The sequence below is a fragment of the Anabrus simplex genome, chromosome 5, assembly GCF_040414725.1.
Source record: "Anabrus simplex isolate iqAnaSimp1 chromosome 5, ASM4041472v1, whole genome shotgun sequence".
NCBI classification, from domain to species: domain Eukaryota; kingdom Metazoa; phylum Arthropoda; class Insecta; order Orthoptera; family Tettigoniidae; genus Anabrus; species Anabrus simplex.
Genome location: NC_090269.1, coordinates 19,658,359 through 19,678,978, shown reverse-complemented (window position 1 = coordinate 19,678,978; position 20,620 = coordinate 19,658,359). Strand labels below are relative to the sequence as shown.

The 20,620-nt window shown below is 40.1% G+C and overlaps 1 pseudogene; it reads right to left on the bottom strand.

Annotated features, from left to right (window-relative positions):
- Window positions 1-121: 121 nt before the first annotated feature.
- LOC136874330 (neuroglian-like) lies at window positions 122-19,303 on the bottom strand (annotated as a pseudogene).
- Between the last annotated feature and the right edge of the window lie 1,317 nt (window positions 19,304-20,620).

Below are 20,620 nucleotides of genomic sequence, written 5' to 3'. Positions count from 1 at the left end.
CAGACGATACGATTGTATTATTTGTGAGATTATGTCATGAAACATGTGCTGTATATATACACTATGAACCTGTAATTAATGGTATATAATTTATTATTGCCTGTATTGGGTGTGTAATCCACTACAGCACTGTGCAACACATTGTAATATCCAGTATAACACTAGATAAGATGAGAACTATGAGAACTATGGAGAACCTTCCTTCCAATTGTAACTGCTCTATGGGACGACCATTATGAATCCATTTTATTTGTGGTTCTGGAACTCCAGATGCTTTACAATGAAATGTGATGGTTTCATCTTCAACACCATTTATTATTTCTGGCTCAACCATAAAGTATGGAATTGCCATGACCTGAAGGTTGATGGAGTAGGACTTTGCTTCACCAACACCATTACTTCTTGCTTCACATATGTAAATTCCTTCATCTCTGAAATCTGCATGTTTAATAATTAAACTTTCACCATAATTCCCTTGTTGTTTATGATCTCAAGACTTATAGGTTTTCAATTTTTTTTTTTTTTTTTTTTGGCTAGTGGCTTTACGCCGCACCGACACAGATAGGTCTTACGACGATGAATTTTCCATTTTTACTCCAAACAATTTGCGGTAATGGTGTTCCACTGAAATTACAGTAAAACTTGGCCCTTTTACCCCGCAAAGCAACTTCATTCTCCCTTGTAACATACTGCTACACTTGAGGGTATTTGTTTTGAGATGCTGAGGCACCTGTTGCAATTACATTCAATAGAACAAGATTTCCCAGATTACATTCATTACTGAATACTGATGTAGCTGAAGTCATCACTAGCATCATGACGAGTTACATTGGAGAACCACAAGTTACCCTCAGGACCAAGAGTCATGCGGGAATTATTTATGCTTTTTATTCCGCCATCAGTGTTCTGTATGAGTTAATACACAATAGGTTTTGGCCAGCCATCAGGTGGCTGACAAGTTAATTTGAATGGTTCACCCTCCTGAGCAATTACTGTCTGAGGTGGCTAAACTTTAAATTAATTCAATTCTGCTTTTCAAAAAAAGGCAGAATTTGAAGCTGCTGTATCCCATTCATTATCTGTGAAACACTGATACTGCCCAAGATCTTCATCCCGTGGTTTAGATATAAACAGGGTACCGCTGCCAGGCTGTTGAGATATACAATCATCATATGCTTGCCAGTCAAATTTCTTTCTGTTCTTTATCCTTCTGTATTTAGGAGCAGGTTCACCTTCAGCTTCACATTCTATTATGAAAGATCTCTCATTTTCGTTAAGTGGTTGTGCTACTTGAAAGAGGAATTCTTCAGTAGGAGGTTGCTTAGTTTTTCTTGGAGGAGATTGGATCAATGCTAATGTCTGTAAAATACATCCAACCAATAAAATGAGCTTTGCTGTCCACACAAAATCTGAGTTTGCATTTCTACCAAAATAAAACACAGTCCATATACATACAAGCAGAACTTCCAAAAATCATACAATCAGTAATATCCGACAAATTATAAGAATGTCATCCTTGCGGGGTAAATGGTCCTCTCACGGTAAATTACAAGTGTTGTTATTAACATTACCAGTATGCAGGCTCCTACTCCATTGCACATACAGGGAAAAACATAAGTGAAAAAACCAGGCCAGACAACGAAGCAGTGGACCTCCAGCAAGACTGCAGAAACAACGTGAATAATGCAAAATGATCAAATAAGATCTCCCCAGCTGACCAGATAATTTTAAACATGTCCCCTGTAGCTACTAAGATTAACACAAATGAAAAGAAAGGGAAGGGTGATCATGAAAAGACATGGAAAAGTGCAAATGAAGACTGAGTGCAGATGATGGATGAAGTTAACCAGATGTTGGGTGAAGATAATAGTGGTTTTAAACCTGATGTAAGGAAAGGTAGAAATAGGATTGGTTTCAGATGACATGACAATTTAGACCAACAGACAGACAGACAGACAGACAGACAGACAGACAGAAGGGAGTCATCAATAGATGAGGAAGGAAAGGTACGGATAGCTATACAGATGCAGGTCCGCATGAAGTTATTGTGCAAAGGGAGAGCAAAACTACCCCCAGGAGGAACGATGGGAGGGAACCTGAAAAAGCTGAAAATACCAGACTTCGCTATTTGTTTTACGTCGCACCGACACAGATAGGGACAATGGGACAGGAAAGGCCTAGGAATAGGAAGGAAGCAGCCATGGCCTTTAAGGTACAGCCCCAGCATTTGCCTGGTGTGAAAATGGGAAACCACAGAAAAACCATCTTTGGGGCTGCCGACAGTGGGGGTTCGAACGCACTATCTCCCGGATGTAAGCTCACAGCTGCGCACTCCTAACCGCACGGCCAACTCGCCCATACCAGACTTCAAATGAAACAGAGAACACAACGAGGGAGAGCAACAACATTCAAGGGCAACTTAAAGCTAAGGGCTGCAAACAGGACGGCTTGGATTTATATAGGCCGAGTACACCAGGATATAACTCAAATGATGTAATTGACTACTAAGAGGACAAGGGATTCAAAGACAGAAGAAAATGTGAAGAACTATGAACCAAAGGAGAAAATGAAGCTTTCAAGGTCGGAATTCCGCTAGAAAGAAAAGATAAAGTGTACGAGCCAGCTTTCTGACCAAAGGATGCAATTTTTTCGGCCCTTTTGTTTCAGCTTAAATAGAGAGTAAAACTTCATGGCAAACGAAAGACTCTGAATTGAAGCTATTGCTATGGAACATTGAAGGCCTGTTAAATGTAGTCAACTTAGGACCAGAGGATATTTTTGATCGCTATGATGCAGAGGTAATGTTAGAAACCTTCCTGACCTCAGAGTGGGCAGTAAACAAGCATTACACAGTTAACGTACTAACAGAACAAGGACTGACAGGAAGACCAAAAGGAGGAATTATAATGTCTTAGTAGTAAAAACTGAACTGTGCATTTTCACTTGTGCGTACTTCCGACCGGACTTCATCTCTCTTCACATTCTAGATGAAATATGCACAGCCTTGAACACAACAGAGAGAAATGACGGCATTCTCCTTGCGGGTGACTTCAACTGCAGAGTGGATGTTCCTTCGTAAAAATCAAGAGAAGTCTTAGAATATGTGGAAGAGGAAGGATTATCCATGGTTAATAGAAGAGAAGACAAAACATATGTAAGTCATAATGGCACCAGCACCATAAACTTGATCTTTACAAACCTGGGTGAACTAAAACCAATGGAACAGAAAATTTTTCTAAACCCATTAAGGAAACATCAGATGGTAGAAACCATGCTTCTGATTAAAAGTGATTATGATCAGGAGGAGCTTGAAACCCATAGGGTATTGAGGAAATTTCTGCAACACGATGTATGCGAGACAGACAACCAGGCAATTTTGAAGATGGCTGTGGAAGGCAACCTGGAGGAAGCAGCCAACAAGCTAGAAGATTTATTACAAGGTGCAGAAATTTCAAAGCTCCCATTCAAAAGAAAAGCAAAGTCTTGGTTTAAGGGAAATTGCTACATGGCAAGAAAGACTGCACTGACAGCACTGCACACAGCCCTTAAAGCCCCAAGCAACCATCTACTACAAGATTACATCAACAAGAGGTGGGCCTATAAGACACTTATAAAGCAGGAAAAAAGCTCTTTCAGGAACAGGAAGAACAAAAGTAGTATAATTGGATGGTACGGCGGCCACCACCACCACCGGGCTCCCAGAGGCCTCCTCCACCACCACCACAGCCAGAGGCCTCTTCCAGTGCTGCCAACTTAACCTAACTAGCGCGAAATTTGAATTGGTAAACAAAGCCACGTGCATTTTTTGACAGCCACGTGCTTTTGACAGACAACACCACATCGCTAACCTCAGTACTGCCATCTTGACAGGCCTAAACCTCAGTGGTACCAACTTAACCTAACTAGCGCGAGATTTGAATTTGTAAACGAAGCCACGTGCTTTTTGACAGACAACAACACATCGCTAACCTCAGTACTGCCATCTTGACGGGCCTAAACCTCAGTAGTAGAAACTTAACCTAACTAGCACGAGATTTGAATTTGTAAACAAATCCACATGCTTTTTGACAGCTGTCATCCGCCATCTTTAAACTACAGAGCACTGTGCTGCCCTCTTTATCGCAGTAGCTGCGAATTCGTCACCTGTCTTCCGCAGTGCTGCTATCTTAACGGGCTTAAACCTTAGTGCTACCAACTTAACCTCACTAGCGCCAGGTTTGAATCGGTAAACAAATCCAAGTGCTTTTTTGACAGCTGTCATCCGCCATCTTTAATCTATAGAACACAGTGCTGCCCTCTTTAGCTGAAATGTGGTGGCGGATAGTTTGAAAAATGCTTTTTGACAGCAGCCATCTTTAATCCAGAGAGCACCGTGCTGCCCTCTTCAGCTAGATACCTGTGGTGGCAGGCAATTTTATGTGACAGCAGCCATCTTTGAGCACCATGCTGCCCTCTTTGTGGTGGTGGTAAATTCCACGTGCTCTTGTTTGGAAACAAACTCACGTGCTTCTTTTCTGGCAGCTGTCATCCGCCATCTTGCATCACAAACCTCAGTGCTGCACTCTTTAGCTAGATACCTTTGAAATGTGGTGGCGGTAATTTGAAAAATTCTATGTGCTCTTGTTTGGAAACAAAGCCATGTGCTTTTTTCTGACAGCTGTCATCTGCCATCTTGCATCACAAACCTCAGTGCTGCACTCTTTAGCTAGATACCTTTGAAATGTGGTGGCGGCAATTTGAAAAATTCCACGTGCTCTTGTTTGGAAACAAAGCCACGTGCTTTATTCTGACAGCTGTCATCCGCCATCTTTAATCAATAGAGCACTGTGCTGCTATCATGAGGGCAATTTCGTCAACTGTCATCCGCCATCTTTAATCTACAGAGCACCGTGCTGCTATCATGTGGGTAATTTCGTTAGCTGTCATCCGCCATCTTTAATCTACAGAGCACCGTGCCGCACTCTTTAGTTGAAATGTGGTGACAGCATATTCTACATTCGCCATCTTTAATCTACAGAGCGCCGCGCTGCACTCTGTGGTGGCAGACAATTTGAAAAGCTGCCAAGAGAGCATCGTGTTGGCATCTTTATTCTTTGACATGTGGTAGTGGCAAATTACACATCCGCCATCTGAGAGCCACCGTGCTGCGCTCTTGATTGTAGTAGCGGACAATTTAAAAAGAACATGTCAAGGAAACAAGACTACAGTTCTGAACGGCTTGCGTAAGATAGCGATTGTTATAACCTCCTTTTCCCTGCTCTGTTAAGGCATAGCTTTATCGAATACTTGAAGATTATATTACAAAATAAGTGATTAAGAATATAATCGAACACACTATTCGATACAACATATGATCAGAACATTGAATGATGTGTTTGAGGTGCACCTTCGTTCTAAGAGAATCGAACCCGAGACTGTCGGGTGACAGGCAAGCACACTAAACCAAACCGTAGGAGCCGGCAATTCTCTTTCTATATAATAATTTCGTGTGGCTATTTCTAGCCAAGTGCAGTCTAAAAATAAATCCTAGTCTTGTTACATCAGGAAGGGTAACTGGCTAAATCCTGGTCTTTCAGCGTCAGGAAGGGCAATCGGCCGTAAAACAGATTCTTGCAATTTAAACTCTTGCGTCAGGAGGGGGCACTCGGCTGTAAAACATATTTTTAATCCCGGCCCTGTTACGTTAGGAACTACATCTAGCTGTAAAAACAGGAGCTCCAAACATTTAGAGTGTTAAGCTTTAGGAGCAGGCTATGTGCTCACACCAGGTTACATTTTTGTTCCGCTGCTTAGAACACTGTCTTTGAAGTTGTACCTGTGTAGTTAGAGCGAGGTGAGGAATGCATGCGATGACTGAAATTGTACACTCGTATTCCGGCTGTAGTAACCTTGAACGAGGACAGTGCGTGTATGATAAGCTACTTGTAACTCACGGAACATTTTCGTAATCGTGTTAGTAATTCCTTCTGGTGTAAGTTCTTAAGATAAAATATTATGATTGTACAGAGAGGGTATAACCTAGTGCTAGCACATAGCCTACTCCTATCGAAAGAGCCTGCATGGTGCCGGTACATAGCCTACTCCTACCGATGAAGCCTGCACACAGCTTATCGCCTCCACCCGACAGATGAATCGCCATCAACATCTTGTACTCACAATCATTTTTGAAGGAGTCTGCACAAGGTTTAACGTCCCCATCAACAGCGTTATATACCCTTACTTAATGCTGGCTTTTTGCACACCCTCTGGTTATTCGAAACTACCTAAAAATGTAATATACAACAGTAGGGAGAGGGTAAAACCCGGTGCCGGTACATAGCCTACTCCTACCGATGAAGCCTGCACACAGCTTATCGCCTCCATCCGACAGATGAATCACCATCAACATCTTGTACTCACAATCATTTTTGAAGGAGTCTGCACAAGGTTTAACGTCCCCATCAACAGCGTTATATACCCTTACTTAATGCTGGCTTTTTGCACGCCCTCTTGTTATTCGAAACTACCTGAGAATGTAATATGCATCAGTAGGATCGCCTCCATCCGACAAATGAATCACCCTCAACACTCTTGTACCCGCAATCATTCTCGCTACTTCGGGAGATAGCAGGTTCGAACCCCTACTGTCGGAAGCTGTAAAAAAAGCAAATGCTAGGCGAGGGGCCTGCGCGATCGTCATAACGTGTAATTACATGATCTAGCCGGATGCGGTCTTAGCTCAATACCTTTAAGTGCCTACAGGTAAGGAATACCGCGGATGTCGGCTTCTTGCTTAGCTTAGTACCCTCCCGTTTAACTCCAGAGGTCGAGGATCGTGCGCTAACTTTCTAAGGCTCGATCCGCTGCAGAACTCTTAAATTCTGACACCTCGGCATCAACAGCAGGTTCGATCCCGGCTTAAATACGTCAGCCTGCAGAACTCAGCGTAAGACCCTCAGGAGAGCTCTTGTTGCATAAACATTTAGTTCCAACTGTACTGCAGTTGTCAGCGACTTCCACATCCGCTTGGTAACAAGCAGCATATTTACTCGCTGCAGTCTGCGTGAAGCGCTCACAGTTCTTTGTGTGTGTGTTTATTACGTGCACATCCCCCGTCTAAGTACTGTCTGCTGTGAATATTATTCTTCAGTCTTCAACTTAAGGTAAGCCTGAACTGTTAGTTACTGTTTGCAAAGCAACTTCTACGCTAGGTAATAAACATCTACATTCATATATTTTTGTTCTTTTTATGTACAACTAGAATATTATCATTCGAGTTACAGGCTTGAAAGTACGCATTTTATTCATCCGAGTAACAGTCTGCAGCGCGAACATTTTAAGGTATGTTTCGAACTTTGAGTTGTAAAGATAGCTAGGCTAGCTGATGTACCCTTTTATATATATTCCTACACTACATTCATATATGTTTGTTCTTTTTAGGTACGACCAGAATATTATCATTCGAGTTTCAGGCTTGAACGCACGCATTTTATTCATCCGAGTAACAGTCTGCAGCACGTGCATTTTTAAGGTATGTTTCGAACTTTGAGTTGTAAAGATAGCTAGGCTAGCTGACGTACCCTACACTACATTCATATATGTTTGTTCTTTTTAGGTACGACTAGAATATTATCGCTCGAGTTTCAGGCTTGAACGCACGCATTTTATTCATCTGAGTAACAGTTTGCAGCGCGTACATTTTAAGGTATGTTTCGAACTTTTTCTATCGCAACTTTAGTCTAATCTCTATTGATAAATAGTTGTTTTCTTCAATCCGCACGCTATAGAAGAGGTTAATCTTATAATTTCAAACTCACAGCAATGTCCGACCTCAATAGGTTGAAACTTGGTTTCTTCCGAACATCGTAACTTTAGTCTAATGATAAATAGTTATTCTCTTCAATCAGCATGCTGTAGAAGAGGTTAATCTTATAATTTCAAACTTTCAGCAATGTCCGACCTCAATAGGTTGAAACGTGGTTTCTTCCGAACATCGTAACTTTAGTCTAATGCTAAATACTTATTCTCTTCAATCAGCATGCTGTAGAAGAGGTTAATCTTATAATTTCAAACTTTCAGCAACGTCCGACCTCAATAGGTTGAAACTTGGTTTCTTCCGAACATCGTAACTTTAGTCTAATGATAAATAGTTATTCTCTTCAATCAGCATGCTGTAGAAGAGGTTAATCTTATAATTTCAAGCTTTCAGCAATGTCCGACCTCAATAGGTTGAAACTTGGTTTCCTCCGAACATCGTAACTTTAGTCTAATGATAAATAGTTATTCTCTTCAATCAGCATGCTGTAGAAGAGGTTAATCTTATAATTTCAAACTTTCAGCAATGTCCGACCTCAATAGGTTGAAACTTGGTTTCTTCCGTGCATCGCAAATTTAGTCTAATCTCTATTGATGAATAGTTGTTCTCTTTAGTCCTACATGCTGGTTAATCGTTAGTAATTAAATTTTCGTTTTTCTTTGCGACTCGAGGAAAGGATATCGAGGTACTATATTTTTAACAACAAGAGTGCTTCGACTTTGTTAGGTATAGAACATTTATCTCTTTCTGTTTGCTTTTAAAAACTTACAACAATGTCTGACCTCTATAGGTTGAAACTTGGTTTCTTCCGCACGTTGCAACTTTAGGCTAATCTCCATTCATAAATAGTTGTTCTCTTCAATCTTTCATGCTGGTTGATCGTTATTAATTATTTTTTTTGTTTTTTTCATTGCGACTAGAGGAAAGGACAATAAGTTACTATAGTTTTAAGAACAAAAGTGCTTCTGCTTTGTTAGGTATAAAACATTTATGTCTCTCTGCCTGTTTTTTTTTTAAATTTACGACAATGTCCGACTTCTATAAGTTAAAACTAGGCTAATCTCTATTCATAAATGGTTGTTCTCTTTTCAGGACTTGAAGTCAACATGTTTCCCTGCTCGCAGTGCGATGTAACTTTTACAAGACAAGATGCCCTTACACGTCATTTAAAAATAAAACATAGTAAGGCATCTACTACGTTCTCCCGCGAGCAGTTTTTGATGGTAGATGCCCTTACGCGTCATGTTAAATCAAAACACCCTAGCATCACATCCGCTTTATGTGATGTTTGCGGGCTGTACTTCGCTAATGTAGAGCAATACCAGGCTCACTTAGCAGAGGTACATCAACCTCAGGTAGTAGGGAAAAAGCATGCAGCTACTGATGTACCTGTAGAAAGTACTAGTAGTAAAAAACCTAGGAACTTCAAACTATTTACTGCGAACACTGTAACACTGATGTACCATCTTCACATTTTCAGGGTCACTTACGGAGTAATGCGCATAAAAATAATGCTAGTAGAAGTGGCTGTAATGCAAACATTGAGGAAATTAATACTGCATTTAAAAGCAGGATTTTTAGTTGTAGAATTCGTGCCAGTCAAAAGTTTCAGAGCACTTCAAACTTTTTAAATTGTGTTCAACCGGATGTACAACAGCTTCTCACTAAAACTTTGTCCAATCAAAATTTATTTAAAGTTAATTTTGAACTTTTCGCCTTGTACATTAAAAGCACGGATGAATCCGAAATAACGGACATTAAATCATTTAATACGAAAAATTTCGTCATAAGTCAGTCAACTAATTTTGGTGATGTACTTAGGGATGTCTCAAACATTATTTCAACTAAGAGCGAGGAATTTCAGGAAAAGGAATCAGGGTGGGCTTTAGTTGAAATAATGTATCTAGAAGTTAATATCAATAAGTACAATACCATGCGAGGTTCATCGTACATCGAGCTGCCGACATGGATTCAGCGAAAAGAAGCTGTTGTAAACATCCAAAACAATGACAAGGCATGTTTTGCATGGGCGGTGATGTCGGCTTTAAATCCTGCGAAATCAGACGTAGCTAAGAGAACATCATCGTATCCACACTATTCAACGCAACTAAATTTCGATAGTATAGAATTTCCTGTGCAGTTAAAAGATATTAAGCGCTTTGAGGAACTAAATAACATTAGCATTAATGTGTATAGCGTAGAGAAAAAGTCTGTAGTAGGCCCTCTGTATTATACATGTCATAAGAAGAGTACTCATGTTAACTTACTCTATATCGAAAACAGTGAGAATAGCCACTTTTGCTGGATTAAAAATCTGAGTCGACTTGTTGGTAGTCAGTTACCAAACAGGTGTAACAAAAAGTGGCTATGTGATGGATGCTTGCAGTATTTTAGAACTGAAGATCAGTTAACGAAGTATTCCAAGAATGACTGCAATCATGTACGTACAGAGATACCTACTACAGGCAATGATGTTTTAAAATTTACAAATTTTCACAAGCAGATGTGGGTACCTTTTTTTGATTTATGCAGACTTTGAAGCCATCCTCACGCCATGCGGCACATGCTCACCTAATCCTGACAACTCTTTCACTAATACTACGCACATGCATGCCCGTATAGCTTCGCGTATTACATCAAGTGTAGTTATGATAGTACGCTTAACAAGTTAGAGCTATATCGAGGACCTGATGCTGCTAAAGTATTTTTAGAAAGACTTGAAAGTGATGCAGTACGTCTTGGTCGTATTCTACATAGTAATATTCCTATGAAACCACTCACCGAAATTCAGTTAAATGATCATGAACGTGCTACAAAGTGTAGCATTTGTGATGGGGAATTTTCCGAAAATGACCCTAAAGTTTTTGACCATGATCATTTAACTGGTTTCTACAGATGTGCCGCTCATTATAGCTGTAATCTTAAGTACAGAGTTCCCAAATTTATCCCTGTAATTTTTCATAACTTATCTGGTTACGACTCACATTTCATCATTTCACAATTTGGAGCTTCAGATGGAAAAGTAGATATAATCCCTCAGAATAAAGAGCGGTACATTGCGTTTACAAAGTCTGTAAAAGTAGATGCGGAGCATTCTATAAAACTGAGATTCCTTGACTCGTTTCGCTTTATGGCGAGTAGCCTCGATAAACTTTCTAGTTATTTACAGCCAGAACAATTTACGGAAATTCGACGCGTTTTTCCTGAAGAAGCGCAGTTTAATTTACTTCGGCGTAAGGGTGTTTTTTGTTATGAATATCTTGACTGCTTAGAACGCCTCGAAGAACGTGCCTTACCATCGAAACAATCCTTTTACAGCTCGCTGAATTCAGCAGATATTAGTGATGATGACTATTTACATGCATAACATATCTGGGAGCAGTTCCACATTCAAACGCTCGGTGAATACTCCGACTTATATTTAAAGACGGATGTACTTTTTTTAGCTGATGTATTTGAAAATTTTCGCTGTGTTTGCAAGAAAACCTACAGCCTTGACCCATGTCAGTATTTTACAGCGCCTGGGTTAAGTTGGGATGCGATGTTAAAATACACGCAGGTGAATTTGGAACTGCTAACCGATATTGACATGGTGCACTTTATAAAATTGTCTATTCGAGGCGGTCTAAATCAGTGCAGTGGGCGGTATTCTAAGGCAAATAATAAGTACATGCCGAGTTTTGATTCTAGTCAGGAATCTCAGTATATTGTTTATCTCGATGCTAATAATCAGTATGGGTGGGCGATGAGTCAGCATCTACCGGTGAGTGGTTTCCGCTGGCTAACGCAGTGTGAAATTGATGCTTTACAGCTGCACGCCCTAGGCGATGAAGCTGATAAAGGCTATTTCCTCGAAGTTGACTTACAGTATCCTAAAGAGTTACACACTTCTCATAATGACTTACCGTTCTGCCCTGAAAATATGTAGTCCCCGTACATCGCATCAACGACGAAAATGCTAATTGCTAATTTGTGTGATAAATCTAAGTATATCATTCATTACCGAAATTTAAAACAGTGTTTGCAGCATGGTTTGAAGTTATCCAAAATTCATCGCGTACTAGAATTTAATCAGTCACCGTGGCTAAAGCCATATATCGATCTGAATAATAATTTAAGAACAAATGCAGTTAACGAGTTTGAGAAAGATTTCTACAAGCTCATGAATAACAGTGTGTTTGGTAAGACTATGGAAAATGTTGACAAACGCGTTGATGTAAAATTGATTACAAACTGGGAAAATATTAAGAAAAGATATGGTGCTAACTATTTAATACGTAAACCAAATTTCCACAGCTGCACCATCATACATGAGAATTTAGTTATTATACAGGTGAATCGTGTTAAGGTTAAGTATGACAAACCTACCTACGTCGGCTTTGCAGTACTTGAATTGGCTAAAACACTCATGTATGAATTCCATTATGATTATATGATGAAGAAGTACGCGCTTAATGCGCAATTGCTCTACACAGATACCGATTCGTTTATTTATCAAATCAAAACTGATGACTATTACAATGATATAAAGCCAGACTTGGGTAGGTTTGATACTAGTAACTATCCTGCAAATAATCAATATCATCTACCGCTAGTGAACAAAAAGGTTCTAGGTAAAATGAAAGATGAATGTGCTGGAAATATTTTCGATTCATTTGCAGGTACTAAATCCAAGTCATATTGCATAAAACTCTTAAATGAACTACAAATAAAGAGATTGAAGGGGGTTAAAAAGAATGTCGTTCAGAATCAGCTAAGTTTTGAAAACTATAACAATTGCATTAAAAGTAATCCACCTATTTTGCATAAGCAAATGTCTGTCATTAGAAGCAAGAAGCACCAGTTGTACACTCATTTAATTAGTAAGTTAGCCCTTAATAATGTTGATTGCAAACGGTTTGTCATTCCAAATTTTATCAACACTCTAGCCTGGGGGCATAGTAGTATTGATAGGTACTACTTTACATAAAGCAGATGCGTGTGTGTGTGTGTGTGTGTGTGTGTGTGTGTGTATGAACATTATGCTAGAGGTGTGTACTTTGTAAAATATATACGTTAAGCTGTCTTACATCACAATTTACTGTACATATTGTATGAAGATATTAAGAAGTACGCTAAGAGTGTAGTACAGCAAATGATTCAAGTTTAAACTTGTACATACAAGAATTGCGTCGAGGATAGGAGAAGTATGCAAACATCACTACAGTAAAATGATTCGAGATAAAACTTGTACATACAAGATGTAAATAAATAATGTAGAATTGGCATATTCTTTTATTTTAGATTAGGTATTACCTTCTTCCCGCTCCTTATTTGCAAGATAGAGTTTTGTTTATTACTCAAAGAAGAAAAGCAAGAAAAAGGTGTTGAGCAGATTCGTAAGTATGTTATTGTCTAGTTCGGTAAGTATGTTGAGAAGAGAATTTGCAGCGTTTCATTCTAGTCTTACAATGCAGTGTTCAACAACATCGAACTATAAACGGTAGTATGTGTTCAAGTCTAAACTTGCACACTCTTGCTTTTGCAATGCATGTTCGATAGAGATGTAGCTTGATAGAGGAGGAAGAGCAGCTTAGTAAGTATGTTGAGAAGATAATTTTTTTCTTTCTAAACAGTGCTCGATTCTAGTCATGCAATGCAGTGTTCAACAACGTTGAACTATAAACAGTATTATGTGTTCAAGTCTAAACTTTTAGGTACGCGATATGCGTGCTGTCTTATGTGTAAGATCACGTTGTATGTTCGATAAAGCTATGCCTTAACAGAGTAGGAAAAGGAAGTTATAACAATCGCTATCATACACAAGCCGTTCAAAACTGTACTCTTGTTTTCTCTTAGAACAAATCGATGTTCTGATCATATGTTGTATCTAGTACAGTGTTCGATTATATTCTTAATCGCTTCTTTTTAAATTGTCCGCTACTACGATCAAGAGCGCAGCACGGTGCTCTCAGATGGCGGATGTAGAATTTGCCGCCACCACATGTCAAAGAATAAAGATGCCAACACGATGCTCTCTTGGCAGCTTTTCAAATTGTCCGCCACCACAGAGTGCAGCGCGGCGCTCTGTAGATTAAAGATGGAGAACGTAGAATTCGCTGCCACCACATTTCAACTAAAGAGTGCGGCACGGTGCTCTGTAGATTAAAGATGGCGGATGACAGCTAACGAAATTACCCGCATGATAGCAGCACGGTGCTCTGTAGATTAAAGATGGCGGATGACAGTTGACGAAATTGCCCTCATGATAGCAGCACAGTGCTTTATTGATTAAAGATGGCGGATGACAGCTGTCAGAATAAAGCACGTGGCTTTGTTTCCAAACAAGAGCACGTGGAATTTTTCAAATTGCCGCCACCACATTTCAAAGGTATCTAGCTAAAGAGTGCAGCACTGAGGTTTGTGATGCAAGATGGCGGATGACAGCTGTCAGAAAAAAGCACGCGGCTTTGTTTCCAAACAAGAGCACATAGAATTTTTCAAATTACCGCCACCACATTTCAAAGGTATCTAGCTAAAGAGTGCAGCACTGAGGTTTGTGATGCAAGATGGCGGATGACAGCTGCCAGAAAAAAAGCACGTGAGTTTGTTTCCAAACAAGAGCACGTGGAATTTACCGCCACCACAAAGAGGGCAGCATGGTGCTCAAAGATGGCTGCTGTCACATGGAATTGCCTGCCACCACAGGTATCTAGCTGAAGAGGGCAGCACGGTGCTCTCTGGATTAAAGATGGCTGCTGTCAAAAAGCATTTTTCAAACTATCCGCCACCACATTTCAGCTAAAGAGGGCAGCACTGTGTTCTATAGATTAAAGATGGCGGATGACAGCTGTCAAAAAAGCACTTGGATTTGTTTACCAATTCAAACCTGGCGCTAGTGAGGTTAAGTTGGTAGTACTAAGGTTTAAGCCCGTTAAGATAGCAGCACTGCGGATGACAGGTGACGAATTCGCAGCTACTGGGATAAAGAGGGCAGCACGGTGCTCTGTAGTTTAAAGATGGCGGATGACAGCTGTCAAAAAGCACGTGGCTTTGTTTACAAATTCAAATCTCTCGCTAGTTAGGTTAAGTTGGTACCAATGAGGTTTAGGCCCGTCAAGATGGCAGTACTGAGGTTAGTGATGCGTTGTCTGTCAAAAAGCATGTGGCTGTCAAAAAAATGCTCGTGGCTTTGTTTACCAATTCAAATTTCGCACTAGTTAGGTTAAGTTGGCAGCACTGGAAGAGGCCTCTGGCTGTGGTGGAGGAGGCCCCTGGGAAGGCCTCTGGCTGTGGTGGTGGTGGAGGAGGCCTCTGGGAGCCCGGTGGTGGTGGTGGCCGCCGAACCATCCAATTATACTACTAACAAAGATTGATAGAAAAAGCAGAGCAATGCCCGTATAAAGTTCTTAACCCAAGGCGCCCAAAATATCTGTGAAATACTGTATTCCTATAGAGGTTTGGGAGAATCATTTGGGCTACGTATTAAGTAAAAGAGACACGCTCATGCAGTATTCCAGTTCATACACCCACAGGAGAAGACGACCTAGACATAGAACTCTTTACATTCAAGGAAGTAGAGGATGCTATAAACAGCTCCAAGAATAATAAGGCTTGTGGTCTGGATAATATCTGCAATGAACACATCAAAATTGCTTTCCTGATATTAAAACAAGCAATAACATATGTCTTGAACCAATGCCTTAAGCAAGGAATGATTCCAAACAAATGGAGAAAGTCCACAGTCAAAATGATATATAAAGGAAAGGGAAGCAATGAGATCCAAACGCTTATAGAGGCGTCCCCCTCGAATGCACGTTGCTAAAGATCCTAACAAAACTCCTACGTCAACGTCTGACTAACAAAGTGCATCCCCAATTACCAAAGGAACAATTTGGTTTTAGAAGAAGGAGGAACATGATACAGGCCATGAAGTGTCTAGTGAATGATATTGAAGCAGGTACAACTACAGCGGGAGGTAAGCTATACACCATCTTCGTTGAATTCTCTAAAGCTTTTGACTTTATTAGCCGAAAGATTATAATGGAGAAACTAGACAGATTAATGAGAAGGAATACAAGTCTCAAAAGACAAATTCAGAACATACTGGCCTCAAACTGCATAGAAATTAGTGACGGAATTGCAAAGTCCAACCCAATTCAACAAACCACAGGTGTACTACAAGGGGATCCATTGAGGCCATTACTATTTATAATTGCTACAGCTGATATTACAGAAGCAATCCCTGAAAAAACAAGTGTATATATATGCAGACGATATTGTGATTGCCTCTGTTGTGTACCAAAGCAAACACTTGTACAAACACAAACTTCATTTTATTGATTCACCCGTTTACAAGATTCATTCACTTTAAATTGTACTGAAATTAGGGTGTGCTTGCTGGTGACCATGAAAATTAACTATGTACGTATTATTTACAAAGTGCTGATTAGTGGGAGTGACAGTTGTCAGTTCCTATGTGTGCTTTAAGTCACAATAATATTCTCGTTGCCAGAACATAAATATTAAGGGAAGCCCTATCTTAAAGCACATGAAAGTAAGGAATTAAGTCCTTCTGTACAATAAGAATAAATAATGAGTATGCTGAAAGCAAGGAAGACAAGTGAGAGGTAGAAAGGGAATGGCTGATTGCGCGTGCAGAGGTGAAATCTTACGACCTGTGTCAGTCCACCTGTCCAGACCACATTTTCAATAGGGGTACCCTACGTGGCTGGAGTACGGTATAGACAGGTTGGCGTATGGCAATGCTCGCAGCACATCCTGCATGCCAATTTATACTGTAAGTTGGCGTGACGTCACTATCCAGCGTTGCACTCTACCGGGTTGACTGCTGAAGAAGGCGTGTGGTACGCAGTTCAATAAAGGGCACCACAACAGCCTCCAGCTCCAGTGAGAAACTGCAAAAGACACTTGACGCGTTGGTGAAGTGGACAGAAGAGAACAAACTTCAATTAAACGAGGAAAAGACAGTATCAATGACATTTAGAAAAGGAGGTAAAGCATCAGAGTTTCATATACATGGGAGACCTCTAAAGAATGTATCGAACTTCAAGTATTTGGGAGTCACACTACAAAGTATAGGTAATGTTTTCTCTACCCACATCAATGACAGGACAAATGCAGCAATCAGAGCCATCAATGACATATAGAATTTGAATAAGTTGTTATCAAAACAGCCCTGAAATTATTTGACCTCAAAGTCTCACCTGTGATCACCTATGGTTTAGAAATTTTATGGCCACATCTAAAAATAACCACCCCTGGGCAACTGGAGTGGGACACTGATGATGATATCTAAAAATGAAGCAGTTCGAGCAACTAGAAAAAGTGAAAACTACTTTTCTGAAAAAGGCACTATGTGTCTCAAAGTATACGCCTTCAAGGCTTGTGTATGAGTTAACCCGTGAATCTTTCTACGGAGGGGACCTCCGTTATCACCTACTGCTCCCAAGTACACCAACATATCCACAGTTCATAGAGAAAAATTAAGAGCAAGGAAGTGAGACATATGGAGCAAATTGTACTCACGGATGCAATGATTTACAAAGACTGGCAAGGAGGAGGATATGAGCTAAGACACTTGGTTACACGATTTGCAGCACATGGATTTCATTATAAGTTGTGTAAAACTAAGAAATTCCATCAACCAGACACGGACTGTGCATGTGAATGTTGTGGTAAGAGCAGTGAACGATATCATGCTATGATTTGTACTTGTCAGCACGAATCGCTAACGGCCTTCTGCAAAGATGACTAATGTGTTATTAATATAAATTTATTTTGTCCATTGGCTGCAATAAAATATATTATCATCATCATCATTATTATTATTATTATTATTATTATTATTATTATCATATCCACAACTTGGAAAAATGACTTCATTTAATAAGTAGTTACCAAAATAGAAGACTACATGAAACCAGCAGGGCAATTTCATCAAGTAAAAAAAGGTACAGAAAAAAACTTTCTTTGAACTTCTATGCTACAGCTTTAAGAAATGACAATCACTTTCAATGACATCATATACTGTAGAACATTACAGTTTTGTATTGCCTCTAGAATAGCACACGAACAGTTTGAGCATTTCCTTCCTGACGTCAACCTCATCAGAGAAGTTAATGAGATGAAACGAATGATGTGACATAAGATTAAAACTGACTATATTTACTTTATATGTAGGCCTAAAAGTCATGTGTTCATCATTTATTTTTAAAAATTTAGAAATACTGCCTTCCAACGAAGGTAGCAAGTAAGACTCAGAATACAATCATGAATTTGTTAAAGAATAGTGTAGAATAGATACATGTACAATATATAGTCGTTTACACCCAGAAGTCACTGGACAAAATGGGAGGCTATTGCATACTGGACCCCCAACCCCACTCCTTACTTTTTGCGACTATAAAAATGAAAAAAAAAAAAAAAAATGAAAAAAGATCTAATACACAAGGAAATACAGTACATGTTCATGTTTGTCCCAACACTCTCCTATTCCTAACACTCCCAACACACCACACTACCAACCACCACAGAAACACGCAATAGTGAATACATCCCTCCACATAGGATTGGCGTCAGGAAGAGTATCCAGCTGTAAAACAGGACCAAACCAACATGTGCAACATACATTGCACCCCGACCCTGTTAAAGTTTGGATAAAATGGAAGAAGAAGTAAGAAAATCTGTTGTACATTTTGTCCCTCTACCAAAGCAACAAAAAATTCTGTGACACAGTATGGCATCACACTATATTTCATGTCTCTCAAAAAATGATATGACACCAAAAAGAGACATACATGACCTTGGTATGATGGGATACTGTTTACTTACTACATATTATAAATATATTCCAAAATTGTGTAAACAGTCTACAGCATGTGTATTTGCTTTGGCACCAGTAAAATAGTGTGCTATAATCAGCTCGGCACTCAAGGCATTAAGTTTTGTTTGTGTTACATCATCACAAAAAGAGAGGGTTTTTTTTTTTTTTTTTTTTTTTTTTGCTAGTTGCTTTACGTCGCACCGACACAGATAGGTCTTACGGCGACGATGGGACAGGGAAGGACTAGGAGTGGGAAGGAAGCGGCCGTGGCCTTAATTAAGGTACAGCCTACTGTGAAAATGGGAAACCACGGAAAACCATTTTCAGGCCTGCCGACAGTGGGGTTCGAACCTACTATCTCCCGAATACTGGATACTGGCCGCACTTAAGCAACTGCAGCTATTGAGCTTGGTGAGGGGGATTTTCATGAAAATGGTATTTAAATTGAGGATAAGGGCAACCAGGATGTTAACACTAGAACGGAGGAGAATCTAACATTCCTAGAACAGCGGTAAGGGGTTATTTTGACCCATCATGGGAAATGCTTGGAAACGTTCAAAATAGAACACAATAAGGCATGTATATTCTTTTACTGGGTTTCCACAACTTTATTTTACACATAAAGACCTGACATTAGCGAATGGACCTTTTATGTTACTGATGGACACAAACAACTGCACCATGTTTCTGTTTTTCTAAGGAGTTTTCACAAAATTATCCAAGTGAACACCTTTTCTTAGTCAGTCGACCAAATTGCAACAATAATAGACTTTCAGTAATTCTTTAGGAAAATTAAAAACACCCTAAACACATTTTGCACATTTTCCGCATACTGCTTTGAGGCACTTGCTGCAGGCATCGCTAGACTTGTTGCCTTTACACAGACCAACTTGACACCACTTCTGCTTTTTAGATGGACACGGTCCCACAGCCTCCTCCTCTTGTTGCCTTTGTTGCCCTTGCCCATCCCGTGTAGTTAGTTCACTTGCCAGTTGGAGGATGAGTTTCTTCCGCATTATCTTCCTACACGTTACTTGCTTGTACATGACCCAAGCACTGATAGCTGTTAGGTTTAGGATATTGTAAAGGACATGCATTGGCCACCTCCTGCATGCAGCCTTGGTGGTATATTTATGCGACATTTGGTCGAACACATCTACCCCGTGTTTCGTGCCGTTGTAGAAAGTTACAGTTTCTGGCTTCTTTTTTCGCTCTGTGCTCATTGTTACTTGAGCATGCCGTATGCTGAGAAGAAGGACGTTCTTGTTCTTCTTCCCTCGGTACAATGTCAAGGTGCATTGTGGGTTCTCAGTCTGTCGCAAGATGGTTGTAGAGTACAATTGAGACTTGGACTTCTTCACCTCAGAAGGGATTTCCTGGCGAATGGGGTTGATTGTTACATCCACAAAAGTATTTTTTTTCTTGGAGCTACTTAGCAAGTTGGAGTAATGTGAAGAAGCTGTCTGTTGTCACGTTTCTCCCCTGGGTTTAGAAATGGCTGCATGAGGCGAAGTACCACATACTCTCCCAGTGGCTGCTTATCCGGACGCGTGTCGACTTTACCAGGGTATGGAAAGGCATTGCAGATATATTTTGATTTCACATCTGCAGCAATCCAGAATTTGAGTCCATACTTGTTGGGCTTGTCATAACTTGGGTAAATCTGCACCTGGTTTTGCTGGGAAGTAATTGTTCATCAACTGTAATATTTTTACTTAGACAGAAACAGTGAAGGTAATTTTCCACAAATTTGTCCCAGATTTCAGACACAAGACCGAACCTGTTAGCTGGCAGGCGCTCGGCTTGGGTTGATTTCTCGTCGAAACGGAGGAATCTGAGAAGCTCTCGAAATCTATCACTTGACATTGTGTCATTCATGAATTGTTGACCACAAGAACGCGACCATATTTCATCCACATGAACACCTTTTGAACACAGGACACCGCGGGTGTACATGATGGCAATTATAGCCCCCAACTCCTCAAGCGACACAGTCCAGT